This window comes from Perognathus longimembris, chromosome 15 (assembly GCF_023159225.1).
Source record: "Perognathus longimembris pacificus isolate PPM17 chromosome 15, ASM2315922v1, whole genome shotgun sequence".
Lineage (NCBI taxonomy): Eukaryota > Metazoa > Chordata > Mammalia > Rodentia > Heteromyidae > Perognathus > Perognathus longimembris.
The window spans coordinates 7,369,016-7,393,970 of NC_063175.1; the positions used below are offsets into that span (position 1 = coordinate 7,369,016).

The following is a 24,955-nucleotide window of genomic DNA, read 5'->3' on the forward strand; positions in this document are numbered from 1 at the left end:
ATGTCAATGGAATCCTTTGTTTAGATGTTTATAAAGGTTCCATTCATCATATCACAGTGAAAGTGATGTCTCCATACCCTCCTCCACTCCCAGAAGGAAAAATCAGCAAGTAAATACACAGGAGTAAATACTACTCTGAGGTCAGGGTCATGTTAGCTATGTTTTTATTGGTGAAGTAAATACAAACGATGAAAATAATCTCTGTTCTATTTATTGCATGAAAATAGCTTTTAAAATGAACAACATTTGTGTCTCACATAAAAAAATCTGTATCTGGGAATTTATAGGTAAGTTATCATTTTGTAATAGCATTGTATCAAAAGCTGCTTTTCTTTATAAACCTTACACTTAATCCCTCCAGCCAGCCAACCTGCTGCAAGTTTCTCTGGGAATTAATTTAAGATTGAAGATAAAAAAAGAGGCCAAAGTTAATGACATCAAAGAGAGAGGCTCCTGAAGGAAGTAATAGTTTCAAAAAGATTTTGACTTATTTTATAAAATGAATATAGGCTGCTGTTAAGAAGAGTCATGTAAAGTAAGGTTATTGGTTTTGACTGATTCAAAATGATTTTTTTTCTGGTTTATAACCTCAGCTAATCTTGTAATAAATGTTTTAAAATAAAATTTTAATGTGCGCCTTGGGAATTCCGTGGACCATTTTGAAAAGTTCTGTTAAAATATGGATAATATAATTTTGACTGGACTAAAGCATTGCTTTTGGTAGCACAAAGTTTGTATACCTAAAATGTGAGATTTCTAGATGGATAAGTAGGCAAAAAGAATTATGTTGGTGAGCTAAAAATCTCAGGATTTAATTGTGTTCTTGCAGGAAAATTAAAAAAAAGCATAAAAACAGCAGGGAAATTAAGAAAATGACAATTTTGGTGGATGATCCTCATTTTATATAAAAGCCTTTTCTTATAATGACTTACACCTATATTAGCATTGAAGCAATACGTTATTTACACATTTAATCTTATTTTGATTTACTCTAATTAATCTGATATCAGCAGCCTGTTAGATGATAATTTAAAAATCTGCTGCCACCGTAATTGCTTTAGCAAACCTTCCTAATGATAATTTTATTCCCTGGAATAATTTAACTTTCCATTTAAAACGCACATCTCAACGTTATAAAGTGCGTATTGGCATCAGAAGTTGTTTGCTTTCATGGAGAATGATGGGTTTCTTAATGGACAGCAATGCTAGGCTTCATATTTTATGGTAATGGATGGATTAAAATTGCTTTGTACTACATGCACCGTCCATGGCTGCATTAGTATAAACAAGAAACTGTTTAAGAAATGCAAAAACTTAAAAACTAGCCCCTAGCAGGGTCTTCATGGGGCAAGCTGAGTAATGGTATCATAGTTTGTCAGCTCTCACTGGTTCTCCTCTGGCCTAAGCAATTCCCTAGGCTGGTGGCACTTCTGAAGACCTTTACCTCCTTTTTTTTTTTCCCCTGGGTAGATTGTGAGAAGAGGAGGGGACAGGATTGGTTCTTTCTTTCTGACCTTGTTTCAGCATCACAAGTTACTCAGAAACAGCTTCCTCAGTCAGAGCATGGCTTCCCACAGAGAGCTGCCTTCCACCAGCTCTCCAAGGGCTGTTGCTGAAAGAAAGGAGAATCATGGGGACTCTGCAGAGAAATTCTATGGTAGGTACACAGAGGTAGTCCTAGAAATCATGTTCAAGTTCCCAAGATGCTAATTTCAAAGACTGTTGTCTACCCATCATAAGAGGACGGAGGCTTCATAGTTGTCCCTTGGTGTCTATAGGAGTTGGTTTCCAGGACTTACCTCAGATACCAAAATCTGCAGTTACTCAAATCCCTCTTGTAAAATGGTGTGGTAATTTCATAGAATCTATGCATATCCTCCTGGAAACTTTAAATCACCTCTGAATGATTTACAATACTTAATGCAAATGCTATGGAAGCACTTGTCGTACTATGTTACTTCAGAATGATTTCAAGGGGAAAGAAAGTCTTCTTATGATACACATAAATGTAAAAATAGTTTTAAAAACTATTTTCCATCTTCAGTTAGTTGAACCTCATAGTGTGGTGTAGCTCTACAAAATTCTCTATGTTTTTGTAAATGCTGAGGACAAGAGTAGTTTTGAGGGAAGACTGGAGCTCGGATAATGACATTAGGAAAAATCACAAGGTCAGGCATATCATGGAGGATTGCGGAGGGAGGCTGAGAAGACTACAAGCCAAGAAGTTAGGAGATAGTAGTCCAAGCACCTTCTGGTCCAGGGGATTTGCCTTCAGTTGACACAAGTTGCCCCTCTGTTTCATCTCACCTGTACTCTGATTTCTATCTGAACACCTAGCCTGTTCTGTGATAGTCAGATGCATGGGCATATATTCATTCTGAGAATCTGACTTTGTAAGCCAGAGAAGATTGTGTGAGAAAGTTGTCAGCAGATCTTCCTTCAGAAGAAACAGTGTTCTTGTAACTCACTTGGGCAGGAAGAAATCCTCAGCCAGGTGAATGTGAGCAAAGTTTTGGTGACTAAATACAAATTAATATGCTGATGTGTTCTGGATTTCTATTTCACAGTGATTTCAGTGATTCATTAAGTCCTTGTTTTCTATATCTAGTCCAAACATGATCTGCAGTTGGAGTATAGTATGTCCTTTTATTAAGGATTTTATTATAAGGGAGACAGATTTTTGATAATTCAGGTAAAAGAAGCATGACATAGGTTTCATGGAAGAAAGAGCTATGTCCCATTTGAAGTGAATTGATAACAATATATATCTATCAAACATTGCATTGGTGCAGAAAAGAGAAGCTAAACAAGAAGGAACTGAATGGCAGCTGTAGGAGTTGAGTTCTGAGCAGTGTGACAAAGCTTCCTTCAGACTACAGAGTATTGGATTAATGGGCCTGGAAAGCAGTCTCATTTATAGGCCACATCAGGTGCTTGGAGCCACTGGGGAAACAATAGTAATATACTCCCTTTCCCACTCCATGATCCTCTCTCTGCCAGCAGCTTTTGGATTATTTCCCCACCCAGGGAAGATACTGGTCTCCTTATGCATAAAAAATACTCCATGACTTTAAAATTGAAATCTCATTGATGACAGGAGCTACACTTGTGGTTTATCACATCCTATTCAACTAACATTGATTGATTGATTAATTGACCAACAGGATCTCTTGGAATGCACGTTGTAGTCCTTGTTGGCCCTGGATTTACCATTCGCCTGCCTCTTCATTGCAGGGTGTAGAAGCACGCACCGTGCCACCATGCACAGCTTCCCACTGAATTCGCATTTAGTCACCAGGATACAGATGTATGTTGATTTTCCATGAAGGAATTGTGTCAGCAGTAGAAATGGGAACTTGAATTTTTTTTTGCCAGACCTGGGGCTTGGACTCAGAGTCAGAGCACTGTCCTTGGCTTCTTTTTGCTCAAAGCTAGCACTCTGCCACTTGAGCCACAGCGCCACTTCTGGCTGTTTTCTATATATGTGATGCTGGGGAATCGAACCGAGGGCTTCATGTATACGAGGCAAGCACTCTTGCCACTAGGCCATATTCCCAGCCCGGGGAACTTGAAATTTAAACATATTTTACTGAGAATTTTACAGGCTAATGTCAGAAAATAAGCAACAACTGGTAATTGTGGCATTAGTTACAGTCCTTGCCAGTGGTTTTATTCTTATTTATTATACTCATATAAGTTGTAATTAGTAGTAAGTACCTTTTAGTTTTTGTAAAATAATGTTCATAGTTGGTAGAGGTTATTTGCATTCTGGTTTTGTTGAATAAGTTTCTTTCCTAAAAAGGATTTATCCTGAAGGTGGTAACTGTTTTTATCTTGTATAGCATTGCAAGGAGCCCAATTAAAAAAATTATTTGAGAATAACTCTCTTGCATTACTTTTCACATTTAGATGCCATAGTATGTATATGTATATAATTTCTAGATACTTAGACTTATTTCTAGATATATGTAGCTGTGTGTGTATATGTATGTATGTATGAAAATTATGTAGTTTAGAGACCCTTTTTGTTTTGACCAAGAACCACCAGTAATCAAAGGAAGGAAGCCACTTGCCAAATGTGGTCCAATCAAATATTTATTTATTTGAATATTTATTTTTATGGTTCTGGGGATCAAACTCAGAGCCTTATGGTTGCTAATCAGATACTTTGATGCTGAATTAAACTACTACACCAGTGCTTTCGTCAGTAGCCTGTAGCATTCAGTCTATCTCAGAAGCAAATCTTGAGTTGTGATACATGATCTCTCTCAGAAGCCACAGAAGTTAGATCTGTCATATTCTCCCTGTCTAGACACATATCTTTAAGTCCATTCAGATTCACAGAGACCTTGCAGTTATCAGAGTCCTCAGAAATGGCATTTCTCTAGGATAATTTGTTAGCTCCTTGTTTGGAATGACATTTGTAAAGTAAATAAATAAACAAATAAATTTGTTTGAACTGCAGCTAGGTTCCAAATTCAGCTCCCCAATACATATTTAACCACTATATATCTGTTCTTTCCCCTGCTTTGTATGCTATTTATATTTGTATATGATCTTTAACTTGCTTTTATTTGCAGTATTGATTTATCAGGCTCAGGCCTACCTACTTGTAGTGCATGTTTTAGTACATATTTTTTAAAGTGAATAAAAGTATAACATTTAATGGGTTCCAGAGAACTATAAATGCACAATGTGTATTTTCAGGAGAGAAATCTATTCAGAATTTTAAGTTGGAAAGCCAAGAAATACTCATGGCATATGTAAATTGAAGAATGTCTGCGAGCAATGTAGCTCAGTATTTTAAAATTATGGCTATTACCTAAACTTCATTAGCTCTTACTGCCTTGATAAAACCCTTTGGGAAATGTACCATTTCTTCAACTGCAGAGTAATCAGAATAAAAGAGTCAGTACTGGGCTTTAGGATAGGCCTTCTTCTAGTCTAATTATTTTCTGACTCAGAAAAAAATATGATTTATATGCTGTGTTCTTTGTTTTCTGGAATGTTAATGGAATGTGAATAATTCCATTACAATAGATTTCAAAAGCTTGGTCCTTTGACCCGCAAAGGGTCTTTTTTTGCTTAGAGAGTGACTATTTCTTGATTAAGCAATTTTTAGGAGCCAATTGTTCAGCAAATGTTTTGGTTTCAGTTTTTCTTTATTTTTAAGACCTCAAATTATTCTAACCAACTTCCTTGTAGGGGAAAATATGAAAATCAGGCTGCTTTTCTGTTTGGAAATATTGGAAGGAAAATTCCAAAATGTTCATGTTGAACATATGGGGCCAGCACTGAAACTTGTGAGCCGTGCTTTTAATAAAAGCTTAAATTGTGTTACATGTTTATATTTTGAGATTTGAATCTGTTTGACTGTTTTCCTTTTGACTGCTATTTCTCTGCAAAACTGTGTCTTACTCTTTTTTTCTTTTTCCTTTTTCCAAAGTGACTCTCCTTGATCATGACAAGAACCACTGATGGTTGTGGGCTGAATAAATTAGGAAAAATTGATTTAGGTATGTTGGAGACCACATGAAATATCTTCCTGCTTTCTCTTTCTGGGACCCCATTAAATCCCCTTCATTCCTAAATGTATGTTAAAATCCATGATGATACTTTTGCTCAAGCCAAAATTCAGCTTCCAAAATTCAAGAGTATAGGGGTAGGAGATCATTTTAATGGGAATATGAAATGGAATGCTATCAAAGTTTGATTCAAGGCTGACCAGCATTTTATTTGGGATAATTATGTGAAACAGTTGAGGAATAGGAATCAAGTGATGCTTGAGGCCAGGATCACTTCATGAGTTTCTTGGATGAATACTGCTTTTGTGGGTAAATCATCTCTGTTTTTCTAATGATGCCAAGGGTATGCAATGTTCTCCACAATGTGTTCTCCACAATGCATGGATTATCTGATGGAGAGTAAAGCAGGGACTTTATGGAAATGATGTTGATGTTCTCAGATATTTTAAACTCACAAAAACTTGCCAAGAAGAGAGAATTGGAGGACAAACCTTGAAAATTACGAAGGAATCTGAAGAAATCAGCTTTATTGGGATTAATAAGTATTTGAGGGAGGGGGACCCTGAATTCCCACCACTGTAATCTCAAATACACATTATCTAGAACTAGGGTAAACAGTAGCTGTTACTGCCTCATCTGTTAGTATCTTGTCCACATACTCACAGTTAATAATGTGGCACAGTAGGATTGGAAACCAGACATTTGAATCCCAAAGACCAACCTTCCTATTTCACAGTGTTTTCCTGTTCCAAAAATATGAAAAGGTGTTTTGAAAAGTGAGAAGTGTAGGTGTGGTACTCCATACCCTGTGATCCTAGCTCCTTGGGAGGTAGAGATAGTTATACCATCTCCATCCAAGTCAAACCTAAGGAAGGGGAAAAAACACTCTATCTTTATAAAAATAATCAAAAGGGACTGGGAACATTGATCAAGTACTTGCTATACCCATAGTTTAAGAAAACAGAGGTGTAAAGGACAACAGAAAGAAACTTACTGGTACCAGATCTTATAAAGTATTGGTTCATGGGGCTGGGAATATGGCCTAGTGCTTGACTCATATACATGAAGCCCTGGGTTCGATTTCCCAGCACCACATATATATAAAACGGCCAGAAGTGGCGCTGTGGCTCAAGTGGCAGAGTGCTAGCCTTGAGCAGAAAGAAGCCAGGGACAATGCTCAGGTCCTGAGTCCAAGTTCCAGGACTGGCCAAAACAAACAAACAAACAAACAAAAAGTGTTGATTCAAGCCAGGCACTGGTTGCTCATGCCTATAATCCTAGCTACTCAGGATACAGAGATCTAAGGATCACATTTCTAAGCCAACCAGGGGAGGAAAGTTCTTGAGATTGTGCAGCCGTGGCTCAAGTGATAGAGTGTTAGCTCAGGGATAGTGTCTTCCCTGAGTTCAAGCCCCAGAACTGGCAAATATAAAAGAAAGCTACTTTACCTTTTGCCTTCTGCAATACCCACTGTTCACTGAGTAGTAGGAGTAGTTATGAACCAAGATTTTTTTTTTTTTACTGTCAGTCCTGGGGCTTGAACTCAGGGCCTGGGGACTGTCCTTGAACACTTGAGCTCAAAGCTAGTATTCTACCTCTTGAGACATAACTTCAATGAAGTAGCTTTCTGCTATGCCATATATGGGATTAAGTGTGGCCCATGTTATTATAGAGCTTGGGAGCTCTGTATAAGGTCTTCCCCATGGCTTTTATGACACCTTTATGCCTGTTGCTTTTCTCTGATGTTATCCACTCACCAGTCTCGGAGCTGGGAGGGAGTGTGTATCATCATCATCATCATCATCATCATCAATACCATGTATGCTGTGTTTAAGGCATTTCCTATTTTAGGCAACATTGTAAGAAATTACTTATAGTGCACCACAATGGCTCTTGCTTATGAAGAACAGTGCTTTCAAACACATGGCCTTTGGATTGGGTCAAAAGGCAGCAATTATGTTGACAGCTAAGAGGAGGAAGCATAGGAAATACCTTTTCACACTAGTATTCAGTACATAGAGAAAAGCCAAGGTTCCAAAATGGGAGAACATAATGAGATGAGTATAGCTCTTTTAGATATGTGGTAGGTCCATTATAAACGTCTGGATAAATGTTTAAAACAGTATTTACAAAATTAAGGTTACACAAAAATAATCACCATAAGCTGAAAAGGGAAACCGAAGCAAATATCTGTTGAAAGCTGTTCTCGTTCTGCTTTTCCTAAGCACTTAGTTCTATTTAATTTTGACATAGTTTTGACAGAGAGGGTCATTGATACTTCCATTTTGCTGATGAGGAAACATCTGCTCAGTTAGTGTGAATGACTTGATTGAAGTGCTGTGATTACTAATGAGCAGCAGAGAGTCTTGAGCCCAGGTAGGCCTCTATTTCCAGCATACTGTTTTGTAACCTTTTTCTTAGCTTATCATGTCATTAAAACCACTTGCCAAAGACACATAAAAGGAGTCCCGAGTCCTTGGGTTATAGAAAGGTAAGATTAAATTATAGAAGGGTTTAAAAAAAATTTCTCTTTGGATTATCCGAAGTATCTTCAGGAATTCAAGGAAGCCTGTGATTTGGGTTTCTTAGAGTGAGGGACAAGGGGCTGCCACACAGAATTTTGCCACTGCAACCTGTGCCTGTCCAGTGGACCACTTAATGTGTAGATTGGATGTGCGCCTGTGGTTGTTTCTTAGCTTTAAGTGAATTTAGCAGCACATGCTATTCCATATGTTCACTAAATCCTTGCCTGCTATTGACATATAATTGTTTATTTTCCATTTTCATGGTATTTTGTGCTTAGATTTCTTCTGTTTCAGGTGATCTTTAAGATATAATTAAGCTGCTCTGAGTATTGCCTTCTGCTAGGTTAGTAGGAAGGGCAGTGTTTAGCGCCATGCTGCATATTAAGGTATCACTAGTGAGTCTGGACTGAAATTGATGGCCAACTTCCTGGGAAGTGCAGACTTCATGTTCCTTCAGTGAAGCAAATGGCTTTTAATAGGAATATTTGACATTGTCCTCAAGATGATTTAAAGATAAATAGGTAAGACAATTCTTAACATACAGTTAATTCTTATAGGAACTTCTTGCTTAGCATTTCTTAATATTTTTGATATCCTAATTCTAGCAATCACCTAATATTTCAGTGTGATTCATTTAATGGCTAATGACATGTTCACAGTCACTAAAATAGAAGACTGGAGAATTATTCCTCACCAAGTATATTGATTTTAAAGCAAAGACCAAAACTGACTTACAGTATCAGAGATAGTCCTTATCAGGAATTTCCCCCTTTAAGTAGATTTATATCTTAATGTCCCTAATGTCCTACTGAAAAATAGGATCATAAAAAAGTCTCTCCTTTTTTTTTTTTTTTTTTTTTTTTTTACAAATCAGGCCGTTAGAAAGTAAGAAGTATCTCATGATTTTGATTCTAATGACATACTTGAAAGCATAGTGCATGCTATGTATATTTTAAATTTCTTAGGACCTGGTTCTCAGAGAATATTTGTTGTCATGTGTGATACCAAATTGTATCTATATTCCTCATCCAATAATGAAAAATTATTGAAAACACTTATTTTTTTTCTGGTGTATTTCGAGATAGATATAGGAACACTGCATTAGGCATAGAGATGCAAATGTACTACATAAGAATTTTCTTATATGATGACATCAAATTGCGAACTGCATTTTCATTGTTTCCCCTTGCTTTTAATCTTCCTGTTGCTGGGTATTTGTGCAAGTCTTTATGCAGAGCCTGCTCATGGACTGTTTGCAGATGATAACTAGAAATACAAACAAGGAATTGTGGTGGCTATATTTCATTCCTAAAGCTGAATTATGTCAGGCATAATTACTGGCACTAACATCTGGAGCTGTTTATTAAAGGGAAACCTGCCAAGATTGTTAGCATATATCGAACAGCATTATCCATATGTGTGCATGTGAAAGGAAAGGAATACTATCCAGCAATGGATTGCCCCAACACATTAGCATCTCAGAGCTAATTGCAGTTTAGCACAATGAAGCACTTTGCTAGAGATTTTACACATCATACTCATCCATACCTTGAAGATTTCTGGATCCTGAGGTACCTGGTTGTTGGTCTAATCAGAGTTAAAATACACTCCTTCACAAATGCCCTGTTGAATTATCTTTTCTTAAAAGTGTTCTGTGAATCCTAAAAGAGAATTAAAAGCTATTAACAAACAAGCTTAGCAGATATTGAAAATGTAATATATGCTGATCTTGTTGAAGATTAGTAGATACACTTGACGAATTTAATAGGGAATCTTCTCTACTAGGATGATAAAAGGACACTGTGGTGTGATTGGCAAATTTCTTGGAGTAGTATTGAATTACTCTTCATTCTTTTTCTTGGAAGGAAGCTCAGTAGTTGGACAGAGTCTGAAGGCAACAAGAAATCAAACTCTAAGAATGCTGTACTTTTCTAATAACCTTGTATTTCAGTTTGTTTCCATAGTAATCAAGAGAGGCTACCATAGCGTGGCCTGGTAGATACTGAGCTCATTAAGCATCGACAGAGGATGCCTTTAGGGAGGAATGGTGTTGTAAGCCAGTCAAGGTAGGAAAGTCTGTAGACCCTTATCCCAAATGTACTACCAAAAAGCTGAGAGTGGGGTTGTGACTCAAGGGGTAGAGTACCAACTTTTAAATGTGGAAGCTAAAGGACAGTGCCTACCTAAGCCATGAGTTAAAGCCCCAATAACAGAAACTCTCCAAAAAATGTGGTAGGATGGTTTTTCATAGACAAAAGAAAAAAACAAGAAATAACAACAAAAAACAGTCCTGCTTCTATAGTGAGTATGTGAAATATGGCAGTTGAGTCAGGATAATTGGCATCCCAAATAGTTAACATCTCTCTTTGATTAGACCATTTGAAATCTCCATGTCTGCAGATGTTTTAAAAGGCAGGTTATCAACAACTGTGGTTATTGTACTGTACAATAAAACGTCAGAACTTATTCCTGGATTGAGAATGTTGCATTTGCTTAGTATTTGTGAAATCCTAGGTTGGATCTCAACACTACCATTTAAAAATGAAAAACACTCATTCTTTTCATTTAATTTTAGCTTTGTACCCATTGACTAACTTGCTGTCACATTACCTGTTCTTGTTATCTCTAGCCTTTGGTAACTTGTAGTTACTACTACTTTGTTAACTAGTTAAAAAATTGTATTTGAGGGAGATTAGGCTATATTGTCATTCTGTACCTGGATTATCTTAATATAATGTCCTTCAATCTCATCAATGTCCTAAATGACAGGATTTTGTCCTTTTTATGATTGAATAGGATTCCCTTATGTATATTTTTTCCATTAACCTAAAAGTGATTTTTGTTATTTTTCTGTTTACATTTAGGAAAATACAAAAAAAACACCTTTCATTGTGATATTTTTATACATGCATGGGCCCCTGATCCTATTCACCCCCCACTATTCCTGTCATTCTCTCATTTCTTCAGACAACTTCAGCAGGTTTCATAGTTCTATTTGTATATATGTCTATCAAGTACTTCAACTGTATTCACTGTCCTTTACCCTCTCCATTTTCCCTCCCTCTCCCTAATATAGAACTTGCTATGCATTCTTATTCGTCTCTTTAGTGTATATTAATTGTATAAGGAGGCTTCACTGTGATATTTTGTACATGCAAATACTACATTTTAATCAGCTTAACCTGGCTTACTTCACTTATCATCATGCTATGTAGATTCATACAGATTAACCTTTTCTATTACTCTGTCTTTCTACATTTCCTTGCTACTTCTATTATTGAACAGCTACCAATGAGTTTCTTTTAACATGGACATAATGTATTTGATATGATTTATCCTATAGTATTTTCTTAGCCTCTCAAGACTTCTCCTTTACATCCCCTTAATCAGCCCACAGTTACAATCATGTCTCTTTATAAATATATATATATATATACACACACATACATGTTTATATATGTAGTTCTATATATCTCTTTCATTTACCTATAGAGATAGCTAGCTAGCTAGCTAGATGGATGGATTATTTGATTTATCTTTTAGGATTAGATTCGACATATAAGAGAAAGCATGTGACCTTTGTCCTGAGTCTGGCTTACTTCACTTATCACCATCATGTGTAGATTCATACATTTTCCTTCACATATTATAATTTTATTCTGCTTTATGGCTGTGTGTTTCCATCCATCTTTAGTGCTTGTTTCAACTCTAGTGATACAGATTTCATATAGCACTTCAACATCTGCCTCTAGTGGTAACCTTTGAGCTTGCGGAAGGAGGGATTTCTGTTATTCCACTGTGTTCCCAGGGCTTCCAGTGCAAGTGGTTTACAAGTAGTGTTGATGGTGTAATGTGTAATTGAGATGCTAATTGAACTTGCCCTTGAAGGAGAAGAAAGGTTTGTCAGGGATGAACTGATTGATATGTATTTACCAGAAGGCAAACTTAAGATGGTCCCTCACTTTTAAAAATAGGTTTTAGCAGAATAGACTTCTTGGGCAAGTAGATGGAAAGCTGGTGAATAGATGAACCCTCCAGGGAGAGTTCCCTCTGTGTTACAAGTCTTGCCCTTTCAATGCATGTTGTTTTAAAAAATCAGTTACACAAGTGGTATGAGAAAGCTTTTGACTGATTCTCTGAATAGATGAATTACTTGATTTCTACTCTTATTTATAAATTGCTGTTTTGTAGTTTTAGAATGTACCAATTATCGATGTCCCAGTGGTTCTCATGTACTGTATAGAAATATATGCTCATATATAGAAAGGTTTATAGTTGATCTAAGCATGTATAAACAGTTTGCCATTTATGAATTATACGGACCTGTAGCAAGAGATGGTTGCTGAGTCAGCTGGTCCCAGGTATTCACCTTGAAGACAGGATACCTTTAGTAACTTAGGATTTACAGGCTGTGGAAATGATGGGGCATTTCAAGTGGCTGTGGACTTTTGCCTTACCTAGCGCTATGCATCTTCTCTCCTTTGGCTCTCTTCTGTGAGTGGTTCCTCTGTTTATTGCTTTCTGGTTTCCTGACAGTTGATTAGGACCTGAAGAATGTGTCCCAGTAAGACCAGAAAATTTGCAACACACAATTTGGGGTGCAGGAGTAGTTCAGACTCTCACTACTACACTTTGTGTTCAGATAGATCAATAGCTGTGGAATGTAGGATTGTGTACAAAGAAACTAGACCCCTGAATCTATCTCTATTAGCTTTTGAATATGTGTGTGTATACATGTATATCTATGTATATATATATGTTTTATTATTGTAGAGTTGATGTACAGAGGTGTTACAGTTTAGCTTTTGGTTCTTAATATAGAATGATAAAGGTGATTTTTTTGTACTTCTTGAATTGATAGATATATCATTCATCTGAATTCTTTCTTAACATCTCTCTGCTCATTTTTTTGTGTGGCTTTTCTGCTTTAGTGGTAATGATAAAACTGGTTTTTTAGGCCCTGGCCCCAAATCCAGAATTCCTGTATTTGCCCACATATGCCAAATAAAGAGACATGATAAAGGACAGAAAAAGGAGGGTTAGTACATACCAGTCATGGCAAGACAACACTTCATACCTCTTCAGCCATTTTAGGGAATATGAACTTGCCCTACATTAATACAGGAGAGAATTGGGAGCAGGAGGGAAGAAGATATACATAATTTAAACGTGGCATGCCATAGGCAGACTCAGATGTGGGCAGAGGTCGTATGATGTGACTGTCTATTGTCCCAAGATTGTTCATGTGCAGCCTTGTTAAAAAGCTTGGCAGATGTTTCCCACTCTCCCTAGATTCCAAGATGGTAGTAAGATGATAGCAGAGGAGAATAGCCTAGAACTAAGAACTTAGGTCCCAAAATGGAAGTCTAGGATGCTTAGCCTATTGGCTGCTCCTTGTCAATTCATGAGCCCTAGTTAAGAGTCTGTTTTTCAGCAAAAGAAGTTTTTAAGTTACTCCTATAATCACCCTAGGAGTTCATTTCAGTAGTTAATTTGGTAAACACCATTCCCAATCTGTCCCATATGCTCCAAGGAAAGATATAAATGAATACTTTTGTGTGATTCAAACTTAGCTCAGTAAATAAAATTTTACGTTTTGTTCATTTCATAGGAAAAATGGTCTGAAACATTATCTGTGTCATTGGTGGCATTAATAAATCAAAGAATTTATACATGCTTAATTTCAGAAACAAACAGTGTTCCCATATGATTGTACCATTTCACAATCTCTCAAAAGTGAAATAATGCTTTGGTTTCTCCACATAGTTGCCAGCACTTGGTCTGAGGTCATTCCAAAAGAGTGCTTCCCAGGACCTGTGGTGGTGAGCTTACAATAAAAATGTATGAAATGTTCCAAGGAGTGAGGGAGAATATGAAAAACTTTTGGAGAATAGGCAGGTTATATGTCAACAAATGGTAGAGGGACTACAGAATTTTTATCAATAACATTAGATGACATTGAAATTTATACTAAGAGAAAATTTTATACCAAGCTAAATTACCTCTTAGGATTAAAGAAGAAAGAACACATTTTAAGATATGAACAGAAAGATAGGATACTTTTCAGAAGAGCAAAATGTAAATAGGTGATGAATACAAATAAACCAACTATTAATAATTAGGGATAAAATTTTAGAAATTGTTTATTTTGCATCTATCAAATTGAAAAACAGTAGACCATCAGAACTATTGAGCTGAAAACCACAGTAGACCTTAGGTCTTGGGACATAGAACTTATTCTTGGCTGGTAGGTTTATATTACTATATTTTTTAGATAATAAGGTAGCAGTAGCCTTAAACTAGTACAGTGTCTTTGAACCTATAGTTTCCATCATGCAATATATCCAAGTAAGAAGTTCATTCCAGTGTTTGTAAGAGTTCAAACCTGAAAACAGATTTCCATCATGGAGGGATTGGTAAAGCTGATTAATTCTGTATAATGGAATTACTATATAGTTACTAGAAGTAACATGTATTAATTTATAAGAAAAATACATCAAATTAAAACAAGGCACTAAGTATAAAATATTACTTTTGAACAGCTTACTCTATTTGCATAAAAGCAAATAATCATTTCTGCCTAAGGATGTTTGAAAATATGCCAGTATTTCTGAAAAGTTTAGAAAGTCATATTTGGGGAATGACATGTGTGATTTAAAAAATCTTAATAGTTGCTGTTTTATTATTTTACCCAAAGTTTGACTTTTTAGAAGGAAACAATATAAAACTTGATCTCATGATGTTGGGGAATTACAAAGAAATCATTGTAGTTACTTAAGGCAGCAACTGGACAGGATGAAATTGGCAGGAACAAAGTCAGCTGAGTCTGCTTCATAGTTTTTTCATTGACTTTGAAGGAGTAAGATGAGTTTCTGTCCCTACATTTTTCAAATTTTCTAATTCTCTCTTTTAAAGTTTCTTTAAAATGTCAAAGAATGAGAAAGTATGGTATTATATATGTAAGGGATCATATTCAGATATAATATTTTCTATCATAGTCTTCTTAAGTTCCCAAATCCTGTAAACATCTTTATACTTTCTTTCTGTAGACAATATTGAAACATTTGTTTGGGTTAAAGCCATCTGAGAAGGATATATGGGACATATAAGGATCATCTGTTATAGTCATGGGAGGTGAGAAAAATCAATAAAGTGGGGTGTGTGGGGGTATGCGTGTGCATGTGTGAGTGCATGTGTCTGTCTGTGTGGTATTCAGTGTTTCCTTTCTATTCTTGCTGAGATTTACTAATAGCTCAGAAGAGGTTATGGCTACTAATGGAACGTGATTTAGAAGGTCTTGGAGGTTCGAGGTTCAAGTTGTATAGAGGAACAGGCTGTCCCTGTAGAACACAGAGCACCCACTTTTCCTGTATAAAGGTAGTCTGTTCATACCTGGGGACTGAGGTGTGCTTCAAGGCGGGCAGTGCATATCCTGAATTTTGAGAGAATTAAATGAGTTAGGATTTAAATCAGAACAAGATTTATGAAAGGAAGTATAAATGATTGGCCTGGCTTTTATATCTTTCTGAAAGTTTTTGTTTTACTTTTGAAGCTAGCCATTTAAAGAGGCTTCAAGATTGGTGGTTGGAGTGGGAAGCACAAAGGAAAATATACAAAAATTGACTTTTAGTTTTCAGAATGTTGATATTTAGTGGTTCTTAAGGCTTGACTTCCTTATGGAGATGTTATGAAATACATGTTTTTAAAACCTACCACTTGTTTGAGAGAATTTTTAGTAATCAATTTACAGAAAAATATAAAGACTTATTAAGCATTTGAAGTACCATTCTGATTGTTGGTTATACAAGCCAAAATCTTGAAGGTTATTTATTTTTGTTGATTATTTATAGGCTCTGTCTCCTTTCTCCTCTCCTCCTCTCTTGTCTCTCTCCTCACTCGCTTCTCCTCTCTCTCTCTCTCTCTCTCTGTCTCCTTTCTCTTCTCCTCTCTTGTCTCTCTCCTCACTCGCTTCTCCTCTCTCTCTCTCTCTCTCTCTCTCTCTCTCTCTCTCTCTCTCTCTCTCTCTCTCTCTCTCTCTCCCCCTGTCCCTGTCTCTCTCTCTCCAGGACTTTGAACTTCGGGCTTCTCTTTTCCTCTTTCCTCTTTCTTCTGTCTTTTCTCTCTCTTCTCTTTTCTCTCATCACATTTCAGGGCTTTGAACTCAGGGCCTCTTGTTTGGTTGGTTTTCTTCCCTGGTGCTCTACTATTTAAGCCATACCTCTAGCTGTTTTTTTTTTCTATTTAATTGAAGATGGCATTTCTGAAACTTTTCTCCCCAGGCTGACTTCTAACTGTGATCATTTAAATCTCAGCCTCTTGAGTAGTTAACATTACAGGTTTGAGACACCAAAGGCCTGGCGTTGAGGCTCTTTTTAACTGAGCTAAGGCAAATTTACCTCAGGGTTTTGAAACAAATGTAAATCAAAGCTTACAATGCCAGTTATCTGATAATTTGTTGTGTGATTCTTAAAGTATGGTACACAGAGGAAAGGAAGCAAATGGACTGCAGTTTTTGCTGGATTGAGAAGCCTAAGCAAGTTTTGGCTCTGTCAGTAATCTCATGTGCAACCTAGAAACATACTGTATTTCCTTGGATTAGTATTTTTTCCTTTCTAATATGAGAGTGTGAATTTGCTAGTAGGCAGTCATTAAGGTCTTTCTTCCCTATCACAATAATCTGTTTCTGTGTTCAGACACAGTGATTCCCAGTGTTGATACCCTAATGACTCTAGTATCCCAGTAAGAATTAGTACAAGAATATCGCAGAAACATTGTTTAAAGTGTTTTGATTATTTGTACTCAATGGCTTTATTCTGCTTTTGGATTGGCCTTTAGAAGCTATGGTTAGGGTTTTAAAGTAAAGTGAACATCTCGACTTACAGAAATATGAATTAAACACAGGTTCAAGACTAGGTGTTTTTGGTACATATCCAACTTTTGCAATATTATATCGGGAGCCTTACCCCGATTGTAAACAAATAATGTTTTCTAGTCTGTTTCACTTATATCAGCTTAGCAGATTACTCATGGAGTATAATTGACAGCTAGTAAACCCTTTGCACAGACGAATCAGCTTTTAACTTCATATTAAATTATCCTCTTCTAAATGACTGAAAACTATAATCAAGCTCTTTCTGTGTAATTTGCCATAGATTGCTACTTTAAGAGAATAGCACCCTTTGTTAAAAAGGCTTTTATATTATTGGCTTACCTTGTCCCTTCCTCCCACTGAATTAAAGCCTTCACCCCACTGTTCAGAGCCCCAAGCTTCTCACCTGCATGGTTTTACAATAAGACCATAATGAATGTTGAAAGTTGTGTAGATTATTTAAAATCGGCTTCCATTAGCTCTCTTGCTGCTCTTGACCTCCAGGGAGAGAGAAGAAACAAGCTCCCCAGGACAGAGATGGAACATTTGTCAGATGCTTTAAAGCTTAAATTGTCCAGCTTCTATAGCTCTTTTTTTTTATTTCTTGAGCCTATTCGTCAGGTGAGAAGTGGGAATACTCCTTGCATTATAAACAGTAAAAAAAAATATAATAATCAATGTGTTGTTCAGGAAAGTTGGGAACTTAAAATTTTTCAATCAGTAATTAAAAGTAGTACTAACTTTGTGTGTGAGCTTTCTTTAGATAGTGTATTCAAAATGTCTTCAGTAGAAAAGTCTTTGAAAAAGGTTAACATTCATTTCTGAGTTGATCCCTAAAATAAACACATTCATTAAACTGGTCATTTATGAACATGGTATTGAATATTTAGATTACACAAATAAGATCAGCATCTTAATTGGTGGCAAAATCTGAGAAGCATTCCTACCAAATGCCAAACAAGGCCAGCATCACATTGCTTTTGCTGTTATTTAATGTTATGCTGCAGGTAAATAGCAAGTGAAATGAGAGAAAGAAAAATAATTTGAGGTGTAAAAATTAAACACAAGGAAGGCAAATAATCTTACAGATAATACCTGAAAAATTCAGTCAGTGACAAAACTGTTACAAATGATCAGAGGGTTGAGTAAGATAGCAGTATATGCAATTAATATACAAAAATGAGTAGCCTTAATACACGGTGAGCACTTTTACCACTAGGCCATATTCCCATCCCTAGCCTTAATATATTAATGTTAGTTAATAATATGAGAAAACAGAAGAGAACAATCTGTTTAGGATATTAAAAATACAATAAAATTATAAGCTTAAAGTAAAATTAAGTATGCATTTGCAAAATCTATATAAGGGGTAGTTTAGACCTTACATCAAAAAGTAGACCTGAACACATGGATCTTGGCAGGATTCTTCCTTGAAAAAATGTCACTTCTCTATAGATTACTTTGGAGAAATACCTAGTCAAATTCTTTGACCATTTTATAATTGGGGTGTTTGGTTTTTGTTACTGAATTATAAGAATTCATTACATGTTTTGTATCTTAGCTTCTCATCAGATTAGTTTGTAAATACCTTCTACAGTTTGTAAATATCTTCTCTTATTCTGTGAGTTGCCTTTTTATACTGTTGTATTGTTTGATGCACAGTTTTAAATTTTTATCCAATTTACCTATCCTCCCCTTTCTTGCCTATACTTCTAGTGTCATATCCAAGAAGTCACTGATTATTCCTGTTAAGATTTTTTAAGGTGTCACAGTGTTAGCCCTCTGTTCAGGTTTCTTAAGTTCATTTGGACTTAGTTTTTATATGTGGGGTAAAGTAAAGGTCTAGGTTTATTCTTCTGTCCATGGGTACTGTTTCTTCCACCACCATTAAATGCACTAAGTATCCTTGTCAAATGTCATTCCATCACATAAACAAGAGTATGTCTTTGTTTCATTCTATTGTTCAATATGTCTGTATTTATGTTAGCACCACACAATTGCAATTTGATTTTATTTTTGAGTAACATTTTAGATATGATCGAGTGAAAAGTACAGAGATTTCTTGAATACTCCTTGTCAATCCCCTCTATTAAAGAAAAAACTTAGCATTTGCATGGTGCAAATCCTGGAGGTATGGCTCAGTTGTAGAGTATCTTCCTGGCAAGTGAAGCTCTGAGTTCAAACTCCAGTACTGTCAAAGGGGCAAAAAAGCGACTCTTGGAAATGTTGAGCCTCACTGTTTGAATTATAAATTCATAACATTTTGATAAACATAGTGAACTGTACTTTTTGCAGAAAAGATAGAGGCAACTTACGGTTCAATACAAGACAAGATTAGCAAAGATTATAACAGCAGTATTGAAGAGAGGTTGGAACTCAGAAACCATGGAGTAGGTGATTGGAAAATTAGTGACTTTCTTGCCTTCCACAGTTTGTAGGTAGAGGCTGGGTGGACAATGGTCAGGGACTGGTAGAAGGGAGTCTCGATTCGAAGTTACGCTATCCAAGTTAGTTTGAAGGAAAGCTTTTTTTTTTTTTAATTTACACTTATCTTTAATGCTATTAATATCCCAATATACTTGTGAGAAAACTCTAGTTTAAAAAAATTAAATGATGTGCATTGTTACTGTATTTTTAATTTAAAAAACAAGTAGCTCTTTTAAGCTCAATTTAAAAAATGATTCAGTAATTAATTTGTGTTATAAAGAAAATATATTCAGTATTAATAGCTACTGATGTATTCAATGATTTTTATGGTTTTAGGAGTGGACCCATGGCCTTATACATACTACAAGTGCTTTACCACTGAGCTACATCTCCAGTCCCTCTTGATGATTTTAACTGTATGCGCAGATGAATTTTTTTGCTTAGTTATATATTCTCACTTTTTTGGTGAAATTTCACAGCTGTATTTAGTAAGATCCTTGGAGAGACAGCCAAGTAACTGAATTGTGTGTGTGTGTGTGTGTGGCAAGCCAATGGCATGTCAAATTTGAATTTATGTTGGAAAGCTGTTTTGCACAAAGAGAAGTCCAAATAAACAGCCAAATTATCATTTGTCCTTAATTTGGATGTGGGAAAGTAAGTAAGGACTTGGCTTTTATTTCTAGAGGAACTTGCAGATACAAAAATAGGTTTTCCTCTGAACTGTGCTAGATGTTTGCAATTTTGAAAAAATTCCAAGTGGGAGAAATTTAACCCGAATGAATTATGTTAAGTGGTTCAAACATCTATTACTTTGGATCATCTGCTTGTGTCATATCATTTATAAATGAAATGGAAGTCCTTAAATAGCACTGTAGTATTGTATTATTTCTATATTGCAGGCAATAAAATCGATGGTATCATAATTTATGGAAACTTCTCATGGACATAGAGTCACTGTGTATGAGTAATAAACCTGGAATTTGAACTCAAAAACATTTTTTTGTTGTTATATGTGTGTGTGTGTACTGGGGCCTGAACTCATCCCGGGCCCTATCCCCAAGGCTTGTGCTCTTTGAACCACAGCTCCACTTAACGGCTATGTGTTTGTGTGCATAAGCTTAATTGGAGATCTCACAGTCTTTCCTGCCTATACTGGCTTTAAACCATGATCTTCAGATCTCAGCCTCCTGATTAGAACCCAAATCTTGTTTCCAGTTAGAAGCTGTTATTTAAGGGTTTCTCTGAGTTTTTCCAGTTTCACTTGTTTATTTTACCTTATATAATAAGTTTTAAGCATTCTAAGTATCAACTATTCCAGCATTTCTGTTGATAGAAGTAGGATTAATTGATCTGTGTCCTAGACTACTTGTGAGCTCTAACTCAAATTTAAATGTATTTTCAGGAGTAAAAAAACACTGAATGATTATCAATACTCTACCTACTAATGTTTATAAAACTTAGATTAGGGGGCTGGGGATATAGCCTAGTGGCAAGAGTGCCTGCCTTGGATACACGAGGCCCTAGGTTCGATCCCCCAGCACCACATATACAGAAAACGGCCAGAAGCGGCGCTGTGGCTCAAGTGGCAGAGTGCTAGCCTTGAGCGGGAAGAAGCCAGGGACAGTGCTCAGGCCCTGAGTCCAAGGCCCAGGACTGGCCAAAAAAAAAAAACTTAGATTACCTCCAGCTTTCTGTGTGAGTTGTTCCTGAATGGATGGGCATGTCTTGTTTATTATCAGTGTCAGAAAATTCAGTGATCCTCAGGCCTTCAAGTTTTAACTTTTTCTTTTTGTTAATGGAGTATTTCGCAGTATGTCCCTAATTTTGCACACAGGACTCCCCTTTGGGTGATGGCCTCAGAATAAGTTACACAGTCATGGTATAAGCTTGTTCTTGAGTACAATCGTTTCTTGCCCCTCTCTGTTAATTTTCTGCTACAGGAACAACTGCTGTTTTTACAGATAGCATTTCAGGGCCAGCAGTCTATAATCCTAGAGATCTGAGGATTCTGGTTCAAAGCCAGCCCAGGCAGGAAAGTTCATGAAACTCTTATCTCCAGTTAATCACCAAAAAGTTGGAAGTGAAGCTGTAGCTTTAGTAGAGTGCCAGTCTTGAGCAAAAAAGTTAAGGGACAGCACCCATGCCTTGATTCAACCCCCAGTACAAGCACAGAAAACAAACAACAAGAACAGATAGCATTTATTTTATAGTAAGATAGAAACAAAAATAGTATAAAACACAGAGAACACACTGCAGGTAGACTTCATGTCAAAAGGAGGTATAATGTGTACACAAGTATGTTAGTTAAAAACAATCCTTAGACTCATAATTTTGCTAACTGTATTGATAGTTCTAGAGCAACTGGTATATTTTTTTTCCCTTCATTTTGCCAAGGCAAAACACCTACTAAACTTTATTACTTCAGTTATTATTTTAGCTACCTTGGTTTTTAAAATGTCTCTAATGGAAATTTAAAAATATGATAATATAGAACCATATCAATCTAATTAAACTGTTATCTCATTTTTACTTTGTGATAATGAACTAAAATCAGTATCTCTACTTGTTGTGGAAGCTGTCCCTAGTATATCTCATAAATGGCATGTTTTCTCCCTGGTACTTCAGTGCTTATGTGGAATCTTTGGTAGGCCCTGAACCTTACTGTTGCATCTTTTTGGCTTGTATTTCATTACTTCATATTGAGGTAATGAAAACTATTCCATAAGGGCCAGGAATGAACCCTGGTAAGTGAAAGTGAACTATATTCATTGAGTTAAAATAAAATATGTTTACATTAAAGACTTTTTATGGCTGGTTTTGGGAGGAGGTGTGAGGTTGAAGTTGAAGTATGTTATGTCCACTTTTTCTTTGTTGAGAACTAAACTTTTATTTGCTTATGAATTTGGTATACAAATGGTTGTCTTAACCTATGGGAACATGTAGGGGCCAATTATTTCTATATAACTTGTTAGGAGGTCTTCCTGTTTTTTTTTTCAGTTCCCATCTTCCCTGTCCAGTTATAAATTAACTTGAAAATGAGCAAGCAGAAAATGGTCTGCATTGCCTCAAACTCCACACTATTGGACAGACACACATGCTCAGTGCACGTGGCACTCTACAAACACTTTTAACCACCTGAAGGCCGAACATTTCTTCTTGGGTTATGCATAGCTGAGCTAGTCTGTGACACTCATTTATCAATGACTGTGGCATTACTCAGGAAACATGGAACCTGAATATCTGCCAGTGCCTCATAGTTAATACTTTCCCTAAAAGCAAGTCATTAATGTAGCCAGAAACAATTTTTTTTCATTCCCTAGACGAGACCTACTTATGTCTATGTTATACTTCCTTTTGACAAGTAGTCTACCTGGACTATATTCTCAGTGTATAGAAAGTTTCTTGGAGGCCCCAAGTACTATAGAGTTGTTGCCTCAGACTTGTTTATCTGACATGTTGATTTCACTTCATACCACAACCCAGTACTGAGTGGCTTATTTTCTAAGTGTTCTGGCCTTCCCTTTATCATAATTGAGAGTGTCACATTGTTCTGATGGAGATAGATGTGGAAAAAATGTGGATGGGAAGCTCTTTATACAAAGAGTTCAAACACGTCTGCTGGAACTTCATCAGTGAGCGTCACTCATCTATCATAATTTAACAAAAGGAAAAGATCAAGACAACTTGCCATCCATCATGTCTATTTAACTGTACTCCAGAGTGAACTAAATTATGTTGAACAACTTTTATCTTTCAGGATTCACACACTCTAAAAGTAAACAGCACTTCTCCATCATGCTGTTGCTTTTTGTTTGTCAATTTGAGATTCAGGAACTTATTCCAAAATTCTCCTTTTGAAAAATTATTTTTGAAATTGTCATGATCATTAATTATACCCTCTCAGAAATTTTTAACCAGGAATATGACTGTCAAATTTAGTAAAGCAATGCATATGGGCTACAGTGATATGAAAAGATAATGTTATTCTAGAATATTGATGTTATTAATTGAAATAAGATGAATTTCTATGACAAGTTTTAATCTGGAGCCCTTGAAGGTACTTTAGTAAAGTACTATTGCAAGATTATTGAATCCTAGCTTTAGAAAGTACCTAAAGCTTTCATTAAAAAAAACCAACAAACCAAAATCCTGAGCCTTGAGAGGTACCTGACCTTCATAACAAGGCCATCTGAATGATCCATAGACAAACCAGGACAAGAATAAAGGTTTTCTGATTCTTAAAAAACAATGTTTCTTTTATGTCACTGTAGGCCTTTTTTAGTATAGATTTTAGATGGTTTCCATGAACCTCAAGTCTTAACAGTCTTTGGAAACAAAAGGAAAAAGGGAAGGATGACTATGAGATATATGAGTGAACGTTAAATGTTAATCCATCTCTTTGGAGTGATGAGACACATATGTGGAAAAGAAAAGGAAAAGAGATCACATTCTGCCCTTGCTTCTCTCCAACTCAACTAACATAGGAGAGCTGTCAAAATTTGATTTACAAAATTTTCTAGTAGAGCCACTGTGTGTTGCCATCTTGGTTAAATTGTACATTGATGGGGACAAACCCCAAATACTTACGGCTTTTGTTACTAACCTTGAGAGGAAGAAAATCCAGGAAGAAAATATTATGTAGCATCTTGATGGAAATTATTGGCATAAACCTTCAGGCTTAGATCTATGCTGAGATGATGGGGGACCAAAATTAATAACTGTCAGCAAGTAGAAAGTATTTTCTTTGTTCAAGTAAAGGAAGTACAGAATCCACAGGTTCCTTTTCTCTTGCATCTTCTACTATCCTCTATTATTCAGCTTCCCATCACCATGAAAAAATACGTGAGATAAGCAAGTCATAAGTGTGAAAGGTCCATGGTTTCAGAGGTTCTAGTCCATGGTTGCTTGCCCTGTTTGCTTTGCGGGGAACCACTCATCATGGCAAAGAACATGGGGAACAGAGCTGTTCATCTCTCGTTGGTTTCAAGTCCTAATATCCTCTTTAATGTACCCCACTGTGACTTAACATCCTCCCATTCGGCTCTATATCCTAAAGGTTTTACCACCTCCCAGTAGCACCAGGTGCTGGCCATGAAGAATTTAGCATATGGGTCTTTGAGAGACATTCAAAATACAAACCATAACATACTGCAGTATTGGAGCTGAGCTGCATAGACCATAGGTGGCATAGACCAGAGTGAACTGGCTTTTGAGGTGGTGTCTGGAAGCAGCTACATTATACTTTCATTTAGATTTTATTGTCTTGGGTCAGAACTTAGTTGTAGGAACACTTCCTATTTCAAAGAAGAATGTAAATTTCAGTCCATCTTCTGGGAAGTCCAGCTAAAATTGGGACTAAATCAGTCAATGTGATTTTAATAAATCATCTCAGTTGAATTTGAGCTTTGAGTTGGTCATTTTGTTTTGAGGCAGGGTCTCCCCAGCCCATGCTGGCTTTGAATTTGGGACCCTCATTTCTCAGGTTCCCTCTGTCTTGTGATTATACATGTTCACAAACCTGGCTGGTTTGACTTTTTTATTCTTTTGGTGTGTTTGTAGCACCATGTGAATACTTTGTCATTGGCGCCGAGTCGTTCCATTAGAGACTT

At 36.3% G+C, this 24,955-nt stretch overlaps 1 protein-coding gene and 1 long non-coding RNA gene across 8 annotated transcripts in view; one reads left to right on the plus strand and one right to left on the minus strand.

Annotated features, from left to right (window-relative positions):
• Window positions 1–24,955, plus strand: part of Ptprm (protein tyrosine phosphatase receptor type M) — a 767,348-nt gene that overhangs the window by 113,695 nt on the left and 628,698 nt on the right. The window lies entirely within an intron of this gene.
• On the minus strand, window positions 8,591–23,801 carry LOC125363869. Its single transcript, XR_007213373.1, has 3 exons — window positions 22,537–23,801; window positions 18,036–18,039; window positions 8,591–8,600 (listed from the first exon to the last, which is right to left on the minus strand). It is a non-coding gene; the product is annotated as an uncharacterized LOC125363869 (long non-coding RNA).